General features: G+C 41.7%; 1 protein-coding gene across 48 annotated transcripts in view; it reads right to left on the minus strand.

The window, feature by feature from the left end:
* The window catches only part of SORBS1 (sorbin and SH3 domain containing 1), a 296,558-nt gene that overhangs the window by 262,189 nt on the left and 15,184 nt on the right, over positions 1–19,185 (minus strand). For all 48 annotated transcript variants that reach the window (XM_075610940.1, XM_075610957.1, XM_075610946.1 and 45 more), the window contains one exon: positions 2,974–3,036. The gene's annotated coding sequence lies outside the window, so the exon portion shown is untranslated. Of the gene's footprint in view, positions 1–2,973; positions 3,037–19,185 lie in introns of those variants that run through there.

A 19,185-nucleotide genomic window follows, 5' to 3' on the forward strand; every position in this document is an offset into this window, starting at 1 on the left:
AACATTGACCCTGTGTGCAAGGGTCTGCCTCTCAGGTGGTGCTCTTCTGTGGAGTAATTGCAGGATTTTAGGGGCAAGCAGTAATATTTTCTTGCATTTCCCTAGAAGAATATGGCTTTACACTGAGCCGGCGGGGGTGGGTAGCGGGTCCCTCCGCTCAAACCACGCCCCCCTCCCTCCCACTCCCGCCCCACTCCCGCCCCGGCTCCCGCTCCCCGGCATAGGCTATGGCCCCGCTGTCTGCACTGCATGCGCGCCTGCCAGGCTGGCGGCACGTGCAGCCGAGTTCCCTGGTCTGCAGTGAGCTGCAGGGGGAAAGACAGGGGGGGTATGGCGGGGGGGCACGGCCATGACATCACCCGGCAGGTTTGCCCTCATTGGCTGAACCGCCGGGGGCGTGGCCAAGCGCTCCGTCCCTGGAACTGAGCACAATTTTCCAGTCTGCTGGAAAAACTGACTGCGCAGCGCAGCGGCCACCCCTTGCAGTGGGCCAAGCCCCGTTGAGGGGTGGCTCTTGTCACTGCAGCGCCCGCTGTGGCAGCCAGCGGGGACCAAGCCTTACTGTGTCTGCTCCTCTCTGTGCACACTACACTCCCTCATCTCATCTGCATCCTTCGCTCCTTGCTGTCTCTGTTTCCTCTTCCTACTCACCAGCCTATCACAGAGGGGAAGGGATGTGCAGCCTCACTGGCTGTCCCTGGGCGAGTGACAGGCTGCTCAGCCTATCACAGAGGGGGAGGGATGTGCAGCCTCACTTGGTGTCCATGGGTGAGTGAGAGTCCGCTCAGCCTGTCACAGAGAGATGTGCAGACATCCTTGGAGCTTTATATACATAGATTTACAGCATGTGCAAAGAAAAGGCAAGACCTATGGATGCATCATCTTTTTTCATTTACATCTCTTTGAAGTAGTTTCCCAAACAAAATGTGTCCAACAGAAGTTATGATAAGTACAGATTTCTGTTCATGATGAGGAATGCTGAGGCACAGGGAGACCGTAAATACCCAGGTTCACAGCAGCTGTGTTAGCACTCCATGTTGAACCAGATTCTCCCAAATCAATACTGGCTTTAATAAGGCCCCTCATTCTGCCATATATGATTAAAAATACCACTATGGGCATATTTCAATATGTCCTGAAGCAATCAATCCCGCAGAGATTGGCAGAAAACTGGCACTAGCTTGAATGGTAGCTTTATCGGTTGATCACTATTTATTTATAAAAATGTTTTACCAGGATGTAATACATTGAGAGCTACCTCTTGTTTTCAAGTATGTCCGGGGCACAGAGTTATGATGACAATGCAACATGCCTCTGCACAACATATGGAATCAGGCCCCAAACTGGTACAGGGAGTCCTCGCTAACCAACGTTTCACTTTACAACGAATGGCATATCCAACACTTTACAATGCAACCCTGAGGGCCGTTTTTCAACGCCTGAATGCGTTATCTGACGCTCACCGCCACTTATTAACATGGGACTCACTTTACAACGGTTTCACAATCCAACGCTACTTCCAGAACGTATTCCGTTGGATAACCGAGGACTGCCTGTATAATAAAACAAACAGGGGAGCAAGCAGCCCAATAGCTGTTAAGAGGCATGAAGATACCCAGGTTATCTTTACTGTATCTTGGTATGATAGAGGTTTTTGTCTCTCTTTGTGCCCACCATTACCTTATACTGTGTTTGATTTACACTGCCTGATTTAAATGTAACCAACATTCAAGTATATCTTCTGAGTAATGACATAACTATGAGGATCTTTCTGAACACTGCATACAACACCAGAAGTAGTTTGCTTAAGGTCTGAAATGCTTGTCAAATCAAAAATATTAGTAGAATAAAATAATAGGATCACTGGCATATTTTATATAACACATTGATTTTAATTACTAGCTAATTTGTATTTCATTGGACCTCTTTGAGTTGTACTAGAAGAGTGCCAGGAATTAATTTACATTCTGCAAGCACATACAGTATACAACCCAGATGGAATGAATTTACATTTTTTGGATGGAAGCTTGATGGTGTTAGAACTATTTTCCTGTTCATCTGGGAAGTATTTTAACAGTCCGGATCTGTTCCTGTTTTGAGAGCTTTTAATGCTGTCTTACTCACATAGCCAGTTTAAAGGCAGACTACATCCTTTATAAAAATGTCCATTACTTACATCATAAGCTACTGCAAAGATAGCTCACTGAAATATTGGTGGGACATGTTAACCCCTTGAGTGCAAAACGAGCCATCAGTGGCTCAGTGAATAAAGGCACAGACTCTGAAAACAATGACACTGAGTTTGAAGTAGGGGAACCTGGTTCAATTCCTGGAGTGAATTTGGGCAAGTCACCTTATCTCCCTGTGCCTCATGCACCAAAAACATAGAGTGTAAGCTCATCTGTGCAGGGACTGTGTCTGTGAAATGTCCTATATGCTGCATAGCTTGCACTATACTGTAATTGTGAAACGCTTTGAGTCCCATTGGGATAAAATTGCTATATAAAATAAAGTAATTATTATTAAGGTGATTCAGTACATTGCTGGCTCCTCTGGCACTCACTGTGTGTGTATATATAAATATTATATATATATATATATATATATATATATATATATATATATATATATATATATATATACACACACACACACACACACAGAAGTAAATTTATTTACCATATATACTTTTTCAAAACCAGAACATAATGAAAAGATCTGGACCCCTCTATGTTTCTTGACTGAAGTGAAATAATCAGATTCATGCCAAAAAATGGATTTCAATTAGTTTATATAGGATATCAAAATGTAATCATAGCAAAGAATGTCAGAATGATTACACATAGCAAGTGCAAGTGAGTCTTAGATAGTATGGCATTTGAGCAGATATTGGGTGCAAATGTAGACCTGTAATTTAAATATGGGACGATTTACTTGCAGCAATGTTATGCTTTAAAGAAATATAAATCGTACCTTTAAGCAGTAGATGCAAGTAAGCAAAGGATGATGTCCATGAACATATCTCAGCAAAGTGTCCTTAAAAATAAATAAATAATTATATTAGCACAACATTAATTACAAAAAACTGAAGAATATATTATGTACACACACAGTAAACCACTTAATAAAACAAGTAGGTGATTGACCATAGCAGAACCCTTGGGAAGTTAATGGGTTTTGCATATGAATATATACACACACATACAGACTTACAGACTTACAAACAAAAGTATCCACCCCAAAAACCAATGTTACCCAGGTTAACTGGCATGTCATTTAATATAATGAAAATATGTGTGTGTGATCATAATTAGATGTTAGCTCTTATGTAGGGGGACCAGATGTCCTGGTTTAGCTGGGACAGTCTCGGTTTTTAGGGTTCTGTCCCGGTTTTTTTTTTTGTCCCCCTGGTGAGCGTCGACTGTGCATACACGATCGGCACTTGCTGGCTGCTCTTGCGCTATTGACACTTGGCGAATGTGCATGCACGATCGGCATTTGCCGGCTGCTCGTACGCATGCACGACCAGCGAGCTCTGATCACGCATGAGCAACCGGCAACAGTCGTTCGCGCATGCACAGTCAGCAAGTGCCGGTACAAATATGGTCACCCTACTCTTATGTCCCAGTGATGTCCCGTTATCCTGTTTAGCGAGAGGGTTTACTATATGATTCATGATCTGAACTGCTCTATATCAACTGACTGGGTTGCTTTGACATTATCTGCGTTCAGAGAACCTCACTTTTACAATAAGTTTATAAGAGACTTTAAGTGATATAGCAAGAGGACTCCATCCAGGTGGACCCACTCTTTGGTCACTTACTAGGAAGCTATTTGTCACAACCAATGAGAGACGTTCTAGTTACCAATAAAAATAGATTTGCAGGATAGGTGATGTGAGCTGTACAGAAGAGGTAGTTCAGGGGTATCTAGTTTGGCAGTGATGTACTCCCAACGATATTGATCTGGCCAAATGACTGAGTAGATGCTGTCTTCATGAGATGGTCTTGATGGGTGAATGTCTGGTCCTTAGTAGAGTTACAGCTGCTGTTTTAATGGAATTGTCGTACGTTTGTATTATTCTTTAGGTATATCCACTGACGGTGGTGGAAAAGAGGTGGTATAGTACTAAAGAACAAGGCGTACACTGGCGACACACTTTATTCGAGCTCGGCTAGTCCCACGAATTCGGGTATACCCGGGTGTATTGAGGTTTGTGACTGTTTTCTGCCCGAGTGCATTGAGGTATTTTCCAAGCAGGGATTGAAGCATTTTATTCCCGCTGGCTGCAATACTGCACAGTATATATATATATATATATATACTGCATTACAATTCATGAATTTATGCCATCTGGTAGACACGCGAAGCATTGCAGCCTATTAAATCCTAATCATTATCATTTAACAGATCAGCCGCCCGTCAGCCAGGCATGAACCCAGGCTGGGAAGGCAAACGCAACAGGGCTTGTCAGAGGTGAGGAGCGGCGCATTCCAGGTATCTGCCAGGTACATACTGGGTATTTGCTCGAATAAAGTGTGTCGGTGCAGTACCACTATTTTGTTTTTATTACAACCTCCAAAGTAGCACTCATTTTTATTGGCAGGTTAATGGGTCTGCTTTGTATTTTAAGAACATGCATTTATTTTAGGAATTTCAAAAGGGGTGGATATTCCCAACATACTTTTAAAGATAAATACAGCATTAGTTGTATGATTAAACATACAAGTGACTTCATTATTTCTTTGCACGACTAACAGGAAATGAGGCCCAAATTAAATAAATTATTCTAAACCGTATCACACTTTATACTCTATTCATGTGAATAGTCCATACGTGTGATAAGGCTGATTAGTAAAAAGTAGGAATTCAGAACTGCTTGGAATAGATACAAGAAACCCCTAAGTAGTAAAAAAAAAGTTCTAATTGGGTCTGGGTTTCAGACTAATGGCAGAATAGTACTGGGCCAAGTGGTTCTTCTCTGCCATCAATTTCTATGAAAATGGGCCCTTACAGTGCACTAAGACTTCAGTAAATGAGAGCCCATGCATCATTTATTTGTATCCCTTTATACATAGTTCCCATTGATTCTCAGCTTCCTTCAAGATAGTTACTAGATGTCTGTTTTAATCCTTTCTCCTTCATACTATTTTAGTATTTGCACGGCCAATATTCTAAATAAGGTTAGTTAAAGGCCACTCACTGCACGCTAACAGATTTACGGTAGAAATCCATTTACGTTGCAATGTTCAAATCTCCTTGCAATTCACATCTATTGCAGCTGACTTATTTCTGTGAATAATTGGTGCATGAGAGCCAATGTATGAGCAATTTGGGTTTCAGTAGCTCACTGCTATGATTAGGCAGAGGTCCAGAGAAACATTTTAGATCCTTATAAGCTTATACGAAATGTTAATGCAGTCATACAAGCACAGTATACAATTTAAACACAGTACAATGTAAAGACAGTTTAAAGAAGCTAAAATCATGATTAATTGAGACCTTTCTGAACCAAGTCCTCAAGCCGTTCTCATATTTTAACATTTTCAGTGGCAGAATGCCCATAAAATGTACCTGAACAAGATGCACTTATCGTACCTACGTCTGCCTATGTGTGAGAAGCAAGGGCTACTCCACTGCCTGTCTCCCATTAGCTCGGAACCTTCAGCTAATTACAGTAGCTTGAAAATCGATGACCGATTTGATAAATTATCAGCGTGTTAAAGAGAAGCTATCACAACTTCTATATTAGTTCATACAAATAAATCCAGAAATACATGTGTTTTATTGTTGAAAGGAACTTTATAAGAAGTGTTAATTTAATTGTAATCTCCTGTATCAAACAGTGACAGAGGAACTAATGTCTACCTATTATCATGTCCCCAAATACAAGGTATAACATTCAGGTAGCATCATAAATCGTACCAACTCTTGTGACATTCCCTTTAGAGCAGTGGTAAAATTTGACTAAATGACCATTACTTATTAGAAAAAAATGTAAAAAGTTTATTAACTACATATTAGAAAATGGAACAAAAATACATACACAGGACAAAAAAAAATCTCTTCCCACACGTTTCACGCTCACTCTGGTGCTTTCTCCAGAGTGGGCGTGAAACGCGTGGGAGATTTTTTTTTGTCCTGTGTGTATATTTTTGTTCAATTTTTTAATACGTAGTTAATAAACTTTTTTTTATTTTTTCATTGCTGGGGAGTTCTGACCTTTTTTCACAAAGGGCAGCAGTCCTAACGATCCTAAAACTTTTTCTGATATCCCGCGATTGGAGTTATGCACACAGGGGTTGCGGAGCCTTCTTTCCCAACCTCTGATCACAGAATGCGGAATTGTTTGGAATGGAATTGCGGTAAATATCTCGTTAAATATCTCACCAGCAGTAATGCGTTAACGGTAATGCCTGCTACATCAGTAATATAAGTGAACTGGGGTTCTGAAACATCACATTACATTCATAAAGGCTTATATATATTTTTTTAAGGGTTCTATGGGTCTTAAAAGATTACAAATCTTCACCTTAGAGTGGTAAGGGAACCGGAAAGATTCCAACCAGCACACTTCTGGAATGCCCTTCCCCTTAATATCCGAGTAGCACCCTCATTATCCATCTTTAAGGCCCACCTTAAAACACACCTGCTTAACGAAGCACATGAGTAGCTCTGTGGCTGATACTTTACACCTCATACATAAACCTTGGCCCTTTTACCAGAACGCCCTCCTACTGTCTCTGTACCAATTAGACTGTAAGCTCTTCGGAGCAGGGACTCCTTTTCCTAAATTATAATAATTAGTAATAATTGTTTGTTCTTTATTATATTATATCGCATTTGCTGCACAGTAAATTGCGCTAGAACTATCCCAACACATTGAAAGTTTCTATTTGTTTTCGTTAAACGTGCCGTGAATATTACGAAATGACCATTCATTCTTGCGTAACATCCGCGTGGGTATGGGGACTCTGGGGGTGATTTGTCAAAGGAAATTTGGCGCAAAATATGACGCAAATAGCATCATTTTCACCTGGCGTCTCTTTGCGTCAACGTATCAAGGTCTTTGCTCCAAGTTTTGCAACGTGTGCGTCACCTATGAGGGTTGACAATAGGAGGAGTTAGATATAAAACCCTAACCCTTTCTCAAGCTCTACTCAAGCCCTATATATGTACTGTGTAACTACAGTATATACATATTTATATGTTAAGAAACATCTGACACCTACAGTATACAACCCTTTTGAGCGCCTAAATAAAGTAAATTGCAGAAAGAATGATGGTGTCATGAAAAGTATTATTTTCAATACTACCATTTTATTTAGTGGAAACCCTGCCAACCATCCTAGGATTCCACAGAACACAATATTGAGGAATTTTTCTCTCTGTCGCAAAACCATCAACCTAGCAGCTGATTTATGACAAGGGTGGGCTTACGTGGTTTCAATGGGGGAAAATAGTACATAAGTCTATTAGTATTGGTACACAAGGTATTATGAACATCAGATTTCAACAGAATTTAATGTTCATATTTCTACGCCAGTGACCTCTTTGGGGTGGAAATCTATGACATGGTAACGTACTGTATAGTGATTTATCTTTTATGTTTTATCCTGTTATTTTAAGAAACTGTTCTGCATTTATTGTTCCATTATGTTATTGTAATCATTTTTCTGTAATCCAAGCACTGTATTTTTATATATGTTAAACAATTCTTTAATAAGTAATGCTTTGGGGCTCTGAATTAATTGTTGCTCGCTCTAGATAGAGTATTTACATTTCCGGACACATTTTGCTACAATCGATTTTTGTGTGTTAAGTGCATATTTTTTTCTATAATAAACAGGGACCTGAGACTCTGGCAGATATATGAATGCATAATTTCTCGGATGGTGGCAGCATATAGATATGATTGCAACTGAGTAAGGGGTTAATATGAACTAATTGAAGATACCTTGTGCAGGAGGAAGGTGAGTTGGCTAGAGTAGCGTGTGTATTAACCATGGTTGCATATCTAAGTCACGTGCACACTTATGTGGTGTTCGTGACAGATGATATATGGGGACGAATTGAGGGGAGATATTGTTCATTTGAAGGTGAAAAGTGGGCCAGCTTGCGAGCTGTGTATTAACCCTTCTTTCCGTATGCAGGTCACGTGCTCACAGGTGTGCCGTTCGTGACAGTGGGTTAGAAGTTTTTAGCAACATTTAGTGTCCTTATGCTTTAGATCAGGGGTGGCCAACTCCAGTCCTCAAGAGCCACCAACAGGTCAGGTTTTAAGGATATCCCTGCTTCAGCACAGGTGGCTCAATCAGTAGCTCAGTCAGTCTGCCCTGTTGGTGGCCCTTGAGGACTGGAGCTGGCCACCCCTGCTTTAAATAGTAAAGCCTCCCTACCTATTATACTAATAAGTGTTAACTTAGAAATACTTCTGTGAATCACATTATCTTTACATCAGGATTTTTACCCCATATCACAGTGTTGCAGAGCATGACGGGACCTCATAAATAAATAATATTATTTACACAGTTTAGCAAAATCGGATCAATATTGCTGCACTATCAGAGGCACATTTCCTGTGCAGCAAGCGAGAAACCTTTTTAATCTTGGCACTTACTGCTTGTAGACAACACATGGCTGTGTATGGTCAACTGCAATGTCAAAGAAAGAACTGCTCTGGAAGAGCTGCCTGCACCAAGTTTGAAATGTGACAGTATTAACATTGAACTATGTAATACGTGAGATTGTTACATCGCGTTAATGGTGCAGTAACGTCTCCTACATCTGCAGATTTGTTTTAGTTATTGGTGACATTTTATTATAACTATTATTTGCAACAAAATGTAATTATGCCATTAAAAAGCCTTTTCTTGTAATATACTGTTATTGCAGTATTTTTGGCCATCTTAAAGAGGCAATCCACGCACTTTTTTTGACACATGATTGAAGCAGGGGGTCTCCAGAGCTGATCCCCATTAATTTCAGCTCCGGGGACCCCTGCTTCGGAGGTACTTACCTCTGTAGGGGGTGCCAGTATCACTCTGCTTTTCAAAGTTCCAACGCCCTGCAGGCCAATAAGAAGCCGTGACGTCATCCAGTGCGGCTTCCTATTGGCCCACGTGACATGGAGCTTTAAAAAGCAGAGAGATACCGGCACCCCTAGAGATGCATGCAATGTCCTGTATATAATGTATACCCTGTTCACTTATGTAACTGTATTTGTAACCATGTATTATTTGTCATTTAACTCTGTGCCCAGGACATACTTGAAAACGAGAGGTAACTCAATATAAATAAATAAAATAAATAGAGGTAAGTATCTCCGGAAGCACAGGGTCCCAGGAGCAGTGATAAGCAACATTTGAGTGATTCGGGATGAGAAGGACTCGGGGCAAAAGCAATCTTATTTTTCTTTCAGTGATGACAGAAAGCTGTCCTCCTGTCAGTTTTTTTGTAACACTTTTTGTTTCCGGGATGGGAATTTAGGGCTCACTGGAACTGAAATGTGATATTATCAGCTGCTGGAACCCCGTAGTTCTGCTTCTTGAGACACTTAAAGTTGTTGCCATGAAAGATAGTGGTTCGTGCTGAATACTTTTGACTACCGAGAATCTCTTGTTCATCATCAGTAAATCACATGTCCTAGAATAAACAGGCAGAACCACTGCTTGTGAGTGGCCTAATTTGGTAGTCTTTTAAATGTATCATTTTATTTATATACCTCCAGCAGTGTACATGGCGCTTTACAAAATTACAACAACGTACCAAGAATGGGGATAAGCGAGGCAAGTAAATGTTAGCATAGGGCAAAGGAAAACCCTGTCCCAAAGAGCTTACAATCTAAGTTATAGTGGTTTCCCTCCCATGTGATCACAGATACTTAAATCCAATGTCACTATATTTTCACGTTAAAGGAGCAATCCAAGCGCTTTTTAAAAACTTTTAGTTTACTTTTGCATAGGATTGAAGCAGAGGGTCTCCGGAGCTGAACCCCATTCATTTCAGCTCCAGGAACACTCTGCTTCCGGAGATAATTACATCCATAGGGGGGTGCCCGTAGCCGCCCTGGCTGAGTTAGCTGGGGTTTAAAGTTTAAAGCGCCCCCGTCACTAGGGCCAATAGGAAGCCGAACCTGATGACATCACAGATTCCTATTGCCCCGCTCGGTGCAGGAGTTTTAAAATGCCACCATAATGTGAACCCTGGTAGCCGAGCGGAGTAGCTACCGGCACCCCTTACGGAGGTACGTATCTCAGGAAGCAGAGGTTAAATGAATGGGGTTCATCTCTGGAGACCCCCTGCTTCAATCCTGTGTAAAAAAAAAGAAATGTTTAAAAAAAAAAGCGCTTTGATTGCCGCTTTAAAAAGAAAAAGGAGAAATGCTTTTCCATCTATTACAGAATTCATTTTTGTTGTTAAGTTTGTGACTACTAGATCTTTCCAAAGCACAGTTACTATTATAGGTGGAACAGTACTCATTTTTGTGGGTACTGCAGACTGACCAAGTGTTTTAAAAAGACTGGGCAATTCCAATAAAGATGGGCAGTCAGTAGGTTTTCAGACAGACTGGCTACAACTACCACAATTCAGCCTGGCTGTAACCACTGGGGGCATATTTCTGTCTTCATCACCCTTCCCACAGTAGTAGAACAGAGAGAAACCACAGGGAACCAAACTAGGGCAAGAAAGAAAAACCCAATAACGAGACCATAATCAGTGAGGAGTAATGAGGCCAAGCAAAAAATGGGACAAAGAGGGGGCTGAGCAAGAATGGAGAGACAGAGCGCGCATAAGGAAACTGAGGGAGAGAAATAGGAAATACAGTATAGGAAGACAGAGAAAAGAAGAAAAGAAAGAGAAACAGTGAGGTATAGGAATGAGAGCAAAAGGGCAAAAAGAAGGGAGGGCCATTAAGTGCATGAAGAGATTGCAAAATGTTACAAAAAAAGAGGTTTTTTTTGGATAGACAGGAACAATGGAAAAAAACAGAGCCCTACTCATGGGAACAAAAAGCTATGCAAAAAGGAGAGAATTCGTAATCCATAAAAATGTATATCATTTATTGGTCATAAGGACAAGCAAGCGAAGGTGTCGCCCTACCAACGCGTTTCACGCCTAAGCACTTTATCAAGGTAAAAACCTGTCATTCCGGTAGATATATAGGGCTATATTTACATCAACAGCCCAAGGACGCCTTCAAGTGAATGGAGCATAGTGTCTTCTGCTGTTGGAAGATCTCTTATGGAATAGCACAGCTTTGTAGAAATAGCCCATAGCCTACCGTTATAACCCAAGAAAAGCTATGCTTGCATAGAAGTTCTGATGGCAGAATGAAACGCGCATTTGATGATGATGTCAGCAGTGCATCAGTAGCGTGACTAAGACACAGGTCTTAGTCACTGAATGCTCAGTACTCAGATATATACTTGATTTAAACACTCTAAGAATCAGTTAAACTAAGATGTGGGCCGAATCAGGAACCCACCTAGCATCAGTTAGGAAAGTATTAAATGCCATCTCACTGTACGGATCGGGGAGTCATGCCGCCCTCGGCACGCTCCCCGCTTATCTTCTGCCGCTGCCGGGGGTCCCGCTCCTCTTGCTCCACCTGCTGCTCGTGTTATCGACTCTCAAGGAACTGTCCGCCATGCTGGGCGCACGCGCACCCCGTTCGAAGCTTAATGCTTCCCTTTCCGGTCCGCCTCTGGACTCTGCCCACGCCGCACCATCAGCTGCCCACGCCAGCACGCGCAGGAGATGAACCGTCAGTAATTCACCTGGGCACCTCCCCATACCTGTCCTGTGCAGCGGAGTGGCCAATGGTGGTCACCACTGCTGACACACTTCCACATCACCTACTTCTCATTAGATGCTCCCTCCTATACATGCTCAGCTGTGCCACTGGCACATTGGCTGAGCATAATTCAATGTTCCGTTGTGTTCATTGCTTCCTAGCCTTCGCAGTCTTGTCTCCTTGTTCGCAGCTCTCTGTTATTGACCCGGCTTGTATTGGACTCCGCCCTTCTGTACTCCTGACCCCGGCTACCTACGACAATCCACACCTCTCCAACCCTGACCTCGGCACCCGTACAATGACAATTCTCCTCTCTCCAACCAGGACCCCGGCTAACAGTACCTGCAACGATCCATACCTCTCCAACCCAGACCCGGCTACCTTGACCAACCTACACTTCAGACACGCCCACGCGGCTGTGGGTGGTGTTTATATCCATCCCCACCGTGGCCCCGTGGTCACGCCTTGTTTGTGGTGAGCCCATCATGACAATCAGTAGTATGACTGCAGTCTCTATTTAAATCGCAGCTGAAGTAAGTGATTTACAGCCACTGCATAGGTCATAGAATAGCCTTGCAATGGAGTGAACCTAACCTTATAAAGGTACAGATATGTTTGGTCTTCACTGGTCCACTATTGGGATCTATTAGCTCTCCAATATGCTTAGATTCTTTACTTCTGCCACATTAATTAAGAAAGCAATAATATGATGTGGATTGCAATAGACAGCAATTAGCAGTATTAAGGAGTTTATATTATGCTGCATTTGTTCTGTAAATATTTACTGCCGTTTGTCAGCAAAAGTGCTAACTCCTAGGGGAAAAGACAGGTTTACTAAACTTGGGGAATTATATCTTTAATTCCATGATTTTTTACCTTTGTGAAGTATTAATAATCTGCATATGGACAAATGAGCATGATACAGACCATAATTAGTCCCTGACAATCTAGGGGAACTAGAGTATCTACGTGATAATCTACCGTTGTGTATCACCATACTGAGATATACTGGGATCTGCAAGCCCGGTGCTTCTTAGGCTGTGTCCATAGGATTGCAGCCGTGCGGAGGCTGAGGGAAAGCGGGTGCTTTCCCTGGCCTTGGTCCGCGCGCCGTCCAGGGGCGTGTCAGGGGGGGGGGGCCTGTGACGTCACAGAGCTGGTTCACCCTCATTGGGCGAACCGCTCACGTGACCGGCCCTGCGCTCCCGTGAGCGCCAAATCTAAAAATTTACTAAGACACACGCCTCCGCACACTTGCGGAAGCGTGCGCGAGCCCCTGCTAAAGCCGCTCTCATTGCGGCTGCAGGGGCTCACTGAGAAGAGTCAGCATGCCTCAGCACGGCGCTGACCCTGGACGCAGCCTTAGTTATACATCACTGAACAATAACTGTACAAAGCTATGTATGGGACGGGCACATCTACATGACCAGTTTATTTCTAATTAAGGAACATAATACAGGTTATTTTTTTTGGTGCAAGTAACCCTACATAGTACACCACTAGGATTTATGTGTGTTCCTCATTTTTTGTTCTGTGATTTTTTTTGGGATATACTGAGCACCTACGCGCATATTGAGGTTTTAATTTAGTTAGTTCTCTTTCTTTATTTCGAATTTAATCAAATGTATTTCTTTTCATTTAATAGAGGATGGTTGCATCATCAGGGATTCTCTCTCTCGTACATACATCAGCCGTTCTTCCCAGGTAGCACCCCTCTAATTGTTAATGTAGAGCTGAGCAGGGATCACCCCCCCCCCTTTCTGTGTCGTATTATGCTATGCAGACGCTTTCTCTTTGTTAGGGAATATTTTAGCTCTATTCACTTCTTACAAACTGGCGACAGCTAAAGAGCACTTGACCCCCGTAGTCTGCTTATAAAATCATAGCTTTTCTTCTGGTGTTTGCAATGGTCCAGTGCAGACAAAAGATGACAGCGGTGGGAACAGCTAATGTAATTAATGGGGGGGGTTGAATAATGTTGTGGTCTGCATTCTCTAAGGAGAAGCTTTAGATGGCTGGACGTATAACCAGCATAGTCCTCAGTATGTTTTTTGAGAAAGGTCCTGAACATGACCTCTCCATAACCCATCCTCTGCCCCCCGACCAGCAATACCCCGCCCAGAGGACTATGCTATGCTATTGCAATGGCAATACATTGGGTTTATAGGTGTTCTTATCAATATACAAAGGTTGTACATGATGGACATATGTCTTTTTTTTCAACTTAACTTACTATGTTAATATAAATCTTACAGAGTATCAGTATAGTATTTAAAAAGCGTTTTCAATGTTAGTTGTCTTAAAAAGGTTAATGAAAACAACATTTGATGGAGGAAACTATCAATACAGCTCGTAAAAAGAAATATATGCCCTGTTACATGCTCAAAAAACCTTTGGCAAAACAGGACCATACATGGAATTAAACAGCTTTAATGCAGCTCTATGCCAAGTTGTTTTCTGGAAAGGCATTCTTCTAATATAAACAGTTTGAAGCCAATGAACAACATAGCAATTCATTTTTATACAATCTCAAGAACAAAAGTGAGCTTAATCCCATGCAGAATTACAGTGTTCATACGGCTTCTGCTTAAAAGGAAATGTATTTAATATAGCATAACTTACAGATCTCTCTCTCTCTCAACATCAAACATATTCACAACCTGTTTTAAATTCCACAGAACAATGCCTCACTGTTTAATGGAGCACAAAATGCCTCTGCTACCTACTCATAAGTAGCATATGAGAACAGTTTGCCGTTCTGCTTATTCAAGCAACTCTCCCTAGTAGCAAACAACGTCCCACCACCATAATTGTCTTTCAACTATTCATCATTATAACTCTACAGAACAGCATTTGCTGCCAAACTTCTTAAAATAAGGTATTTGAAGCCTGTGCCGCCAGTTTGCCAAGTATAATAGATGTGAATATGAGGACCAGATCATTAAGCAAAATGCCCTGTTCTTACATTTATTTTGACACCGTTTTCATAATATTAGGAGAAAATGCCATCATTAAGGGTAATATATTGAGCGATACATTTGGGGGATGTTGTGAACGTCAGTGTTGCTCACAAACTTTGGGTGGCTGCACTAAAACAACCCATGTTTGTTTCTCATTGTTTTGGAAGTTGTTGTGAGTCTTTGGAATTCAGGCTACATCTCCTGCCCCATTTGTCCTCTGTGTTGTCAAAGAAAATAATTAAGTCCAAGCAGGGAGAAAAAAAAAAAAATCAATGCATATAAATGGGCACTAATGTTACAGCACCGAAAGAAAACAATCTTTTATTCACAGCCACGCAAAGTTTCTAGTAGCACAAATGTGTTAGGCAGCCATCAATCAACAGTGAGCCATCCACTAATACAAAATAATTCACGGATAATGGCGATATAAAATTTAAATAAAAACATTAAAAAAGCTGCATGGTAATAGACATGTTCAAGCGTGAAAAAAAGGAATTAACAGCAAGAGAATTAGGATGACAATATGCCCATTTGGCCATAATAAGTAAATCACTATCATTGATTTAAAAATCCATGCAAACACTTGCTGTCGTGTTATTGCTACAACCCTATCAGATTACATAGTTATAAGCTAATATTACAGAGTAACAAACGGAGACAGTTAACTAGTGCATGCAACTATATGCTCTTGAGTCTTGAGGCTGCTAGAATAAGATCTCTTCAGTACGTATTTATATACAGTATTTGAACGGGAAGATCGTGTCGAGTTGATCAGCGCTAAATTCACCTGTGTATTGCCTACTTTTCTCCTTTTCAGAAATCATTATGGCCACCAGGTTGGCCTTACTCAGGAGGGCCAATAGGAAGCTGTGATGTCACTGTGGCATGACACTGAAGTTTCCTACTGGATGATCCCAGCAGCCATCTTTACCTGCAAATGCAAAGGTCAATTTCTCTGGACTTGAGGAGTTCCTAGAGCTGACTTCTCCATTCAAATTCAATACACGTGTGGGGGACTGCTGATTTAAACCAGTCTTAATTTATGAGTTGCAAGTAATTTATTCAAAATCTAAATCTAATATACAGTATAACTTACACAGTTAACAAATGCAAAACAAATGTATTTAATTTGGTCAACACACATTCCCAAATTAACTGCACTGCAGACAGGTAATCAGAACACCAGTGTCCACTATAGTCTACGTCCAGAATACATGTCCTATTGCTCTCTCAATATTAGTATTAGTAGAGATGTGGGAACTTGCCAAAGTTGTGTTTGCAAATTATTATTATTTTTTTTTAATGTAAGTTCTAAAATCCATTAAAACGTTTGATAGAACTTTAAAGCCCAAATATTTCAGGCAAAATGTTCGATTTTTGGTCATATTTTGTGGCTTAAGAGTTTGACAATGTATTTTCTAAAAAGTGCTTCCTGAAATGCAGGAGATGAGAAAGGTCTAAAATAGGGCTTTTGCTATGAGCTATGAAAGAGATGATGGAGAGGTCTGTAATAGGGCTTTGGGAGGGTAGCAGAAATATCTCTGAAAAGGGACTTTTGAAGAGGAGACAAGGGGTCTGTAATAGGGCTTTTGGAGAAGAGCAGACAGGTTTGTAATATGGCTTTTGCTAGAGAGGAAAGAATAGAGAGGTCTGCGGTAGGGCTTTTGCTGGAAAGTAGAGGAGAAAAATAGAGGCCTTAAAATACAGCTTTTGGAGGAGAGAGAGGCCTGAAATGGGTTTTTGGAGGAGAGAGGGGCCTGAAATTGGTTTTTGGAGGAGGAGAGAGAGGGGCATGAAATAGGGCGTTTGAGAAGTGGAGAAGGAGATGATGTGGAGAGAGGTTTGTAATGGCTTGTGCAGAAAGGGAAAGGTAAGAGGTAGGGGTTGAAAGGAGAGGTCCTATTTAGAATAGCACCCTTTGATTATATATAGGGTGACCAGATTTTCAAAATGAAAAACCGGGACACTTAAAAAAATTATTTATAAAACAATGTACATCACGTCACGCCCCCTGTTGCCATGACAACGAGACACTAACGTCAGGCGGTGACATGTTGCCATGACAATGTGGCATCACCATAATGCGTCACACTGTCATGTTAACTTGATGCCGCGTGACGTCACGGAACGTCTTGTTGTTATGACAATGTGCATTACGTGACGTCGCGCACCCATGTTGATGGAATTTGGAGGGGAGGATACAGCCAAAGGCAAGATAAATATATAATAAATAGATCTAAAAAAAATTATCTCTGGGTTAGCCTTTAATAGAAGGTGGCAACCCTGGCTGCAGTGTGTGTTTCTGTATACAGAGGTGGGCCCTGCAGTGTGTGTTTGTGTATAGAGGTGGGGGCTGCAGTGTGTGTTTCTGTATACAGAGGTGAGCCCTGCAGAGTGTGTGTGTGTGTGTATAGAGGTGGGGGCTGCAGAGTGTGTGTGTGTGTGTATAGAGGTGGGGGCAGCAGTGTGTGTGTGTGTATATAGAGGTGGGGGCTGCAGTGTGTGTTTGTGTGTATAGAGGATTTCACTATCATAAATAAATGAAACAAACCACTTTGCAGTCTGAAATCTGAAATGTACTTTCTAATCTCTACTGTAGTTAATAAAAAATTAACACATTCATTAAAATTACATAAATAATGAAGACATTAAAACTAAATAATTGACTAATTAAAATTAAATAAAAAATTAAGGCATTAATTAAAATTAAGACATTTAAAACATTTTTACATTCCTCATTGCTGACCTGACCTTGTGGATTGTGTATATAATATTACAATTTGCAAACTAAATAGGGGAAATAGGGTTGTGCATTATAAATATATGTTGCTACTTACAGTACTTATTAGCTCTGCTAGGAGGTGGATTAAGAAGGTAGACTAGACCAGTCTGGTCACCCTATATATATATATACCTCCCAAAACACTAATCTTATACAACATGTAGAGAGTAACCTGTCAACAAACCTGAGACATCTGGCAAATAAGCGAATTTGAATATGCTAAATATATTTAAATTCGCTTATTTGCGAGATATCTCCGGCGTGTTCACAGGTATCTTCACTCCATGTGTGCAAAAGCCATACTTCTGGAAGGGAGTCAATATGGTCCATTAACTGGGTGAATGTCCTGTAAATGTGGGTCGTTTAGCAACGATTTTTGTGGGGGAAAAAAGTGCACATTTCCCCCTGGTTTGCAAACGCCTTCTCTAATAAAAGTTGTAGGTAAAACTTCCTATCATACACCCCATCTCCCTTCCTCTCTGCACTTGAATGGGAAACAATGGACCACATTTACTGAGCTTTGCTGGAAGGTGTCTTAGGCCTCGGACACGCTTACCGCTGGCGTGCTGAGGCGCGCTGAGGCTCAGGGAAAGCGGGTGCTTTCCCTGGCCTTGCGGTTGCTTACCGCAAGCGCTCTCAGCAGCCGTCAGGGGGCGGTCCGGGGGCGGGCGCGTCACTGGCCGGGGGCGGGCCAGTGACGTCACGGAGCTGGTTCGCCCTCATTGGGCGAACCGCTCACGTGACCGGCCTGTCTCGCCGGCAAGCGGGGGAATTTAAAATTCCCCTAAGACCTGCGCTTCCGCAAGCGCGCGGAAGCGCAGGTGAGCCCCTACTAAAGCCGCTCTAATTGCGGCTGTAGGGGCTCATTCCACCAGCAAGCAAGGAACATGGCCGAGGCCTTAGGCTGCGGACATAGTGCACGCGATGGCGCGCGCGGCAGCATGAACAAGTTTATGTAAGTGCACCAGTCCGGCCATGCTGCCCTTGGAAATGTAGCGGTGAGTGTTACAATGTGATCAAATATAACAGCATATTCATCATATAGTCCATATACATATGGGATTTGGAGAAGAGTGTTGTTCTTATTTTATTTGACTATGCTTATTGCAGATTTCTTCACATAAAGGTTTCCCATCACACATAACACCCTATTATTTGGGATAATTCTACAGAAAGTAATGTTATCCATAGCGAAGTGAGAAAAGGTGATAGAGGATAGTTGAATTTCAATTATGGCTCACTGGAGAAGTTAATAAAGGTTCAGCAACTCTACCACCTGTGTGATCCTCACTGATGCAGCCCATCCCTTCTTGCTTTCTTTCTGATCATAATAATAACTTTATTTTATATAGCTCTTTTCTCCCCATGGGATTCAAAGCGCTTCACAATGACATCATAGTGCGCGCTACGCAGCACACAGGAATTCTACAGACACAGTCCCCATTGGGTGATATTGTTTACTGCACCGAAATTATAAACTAATAGGATTCATGTTCTCTCCAACCCCCCCCTCCAACTCCCCCACCCCAAGTAAAATTACAAGTTAAACAATATTATGGGACAGGACAAGGGGGAGATAGGGACAGTATAAACCAACTAAACCTTAAGAGTTTTAGCATAGTAAAGATCAATACTAATAAAGTATT

Source organism: Ascaphus truei, chromosome 8 (assembly GCF_040206685.1).
Source record: "Ascaphus truei isolate aAscTru1 chromosome 8, aAscTru1.hap1, whole genome shotgun sequence".
NCBI classification, from domain to species: domain Eukaryota; kingdom Metazoa; phylum Chordata; class Amphibia; order Anura; family Ascaphidae; genus Ascaphus; species Ascaphus truei.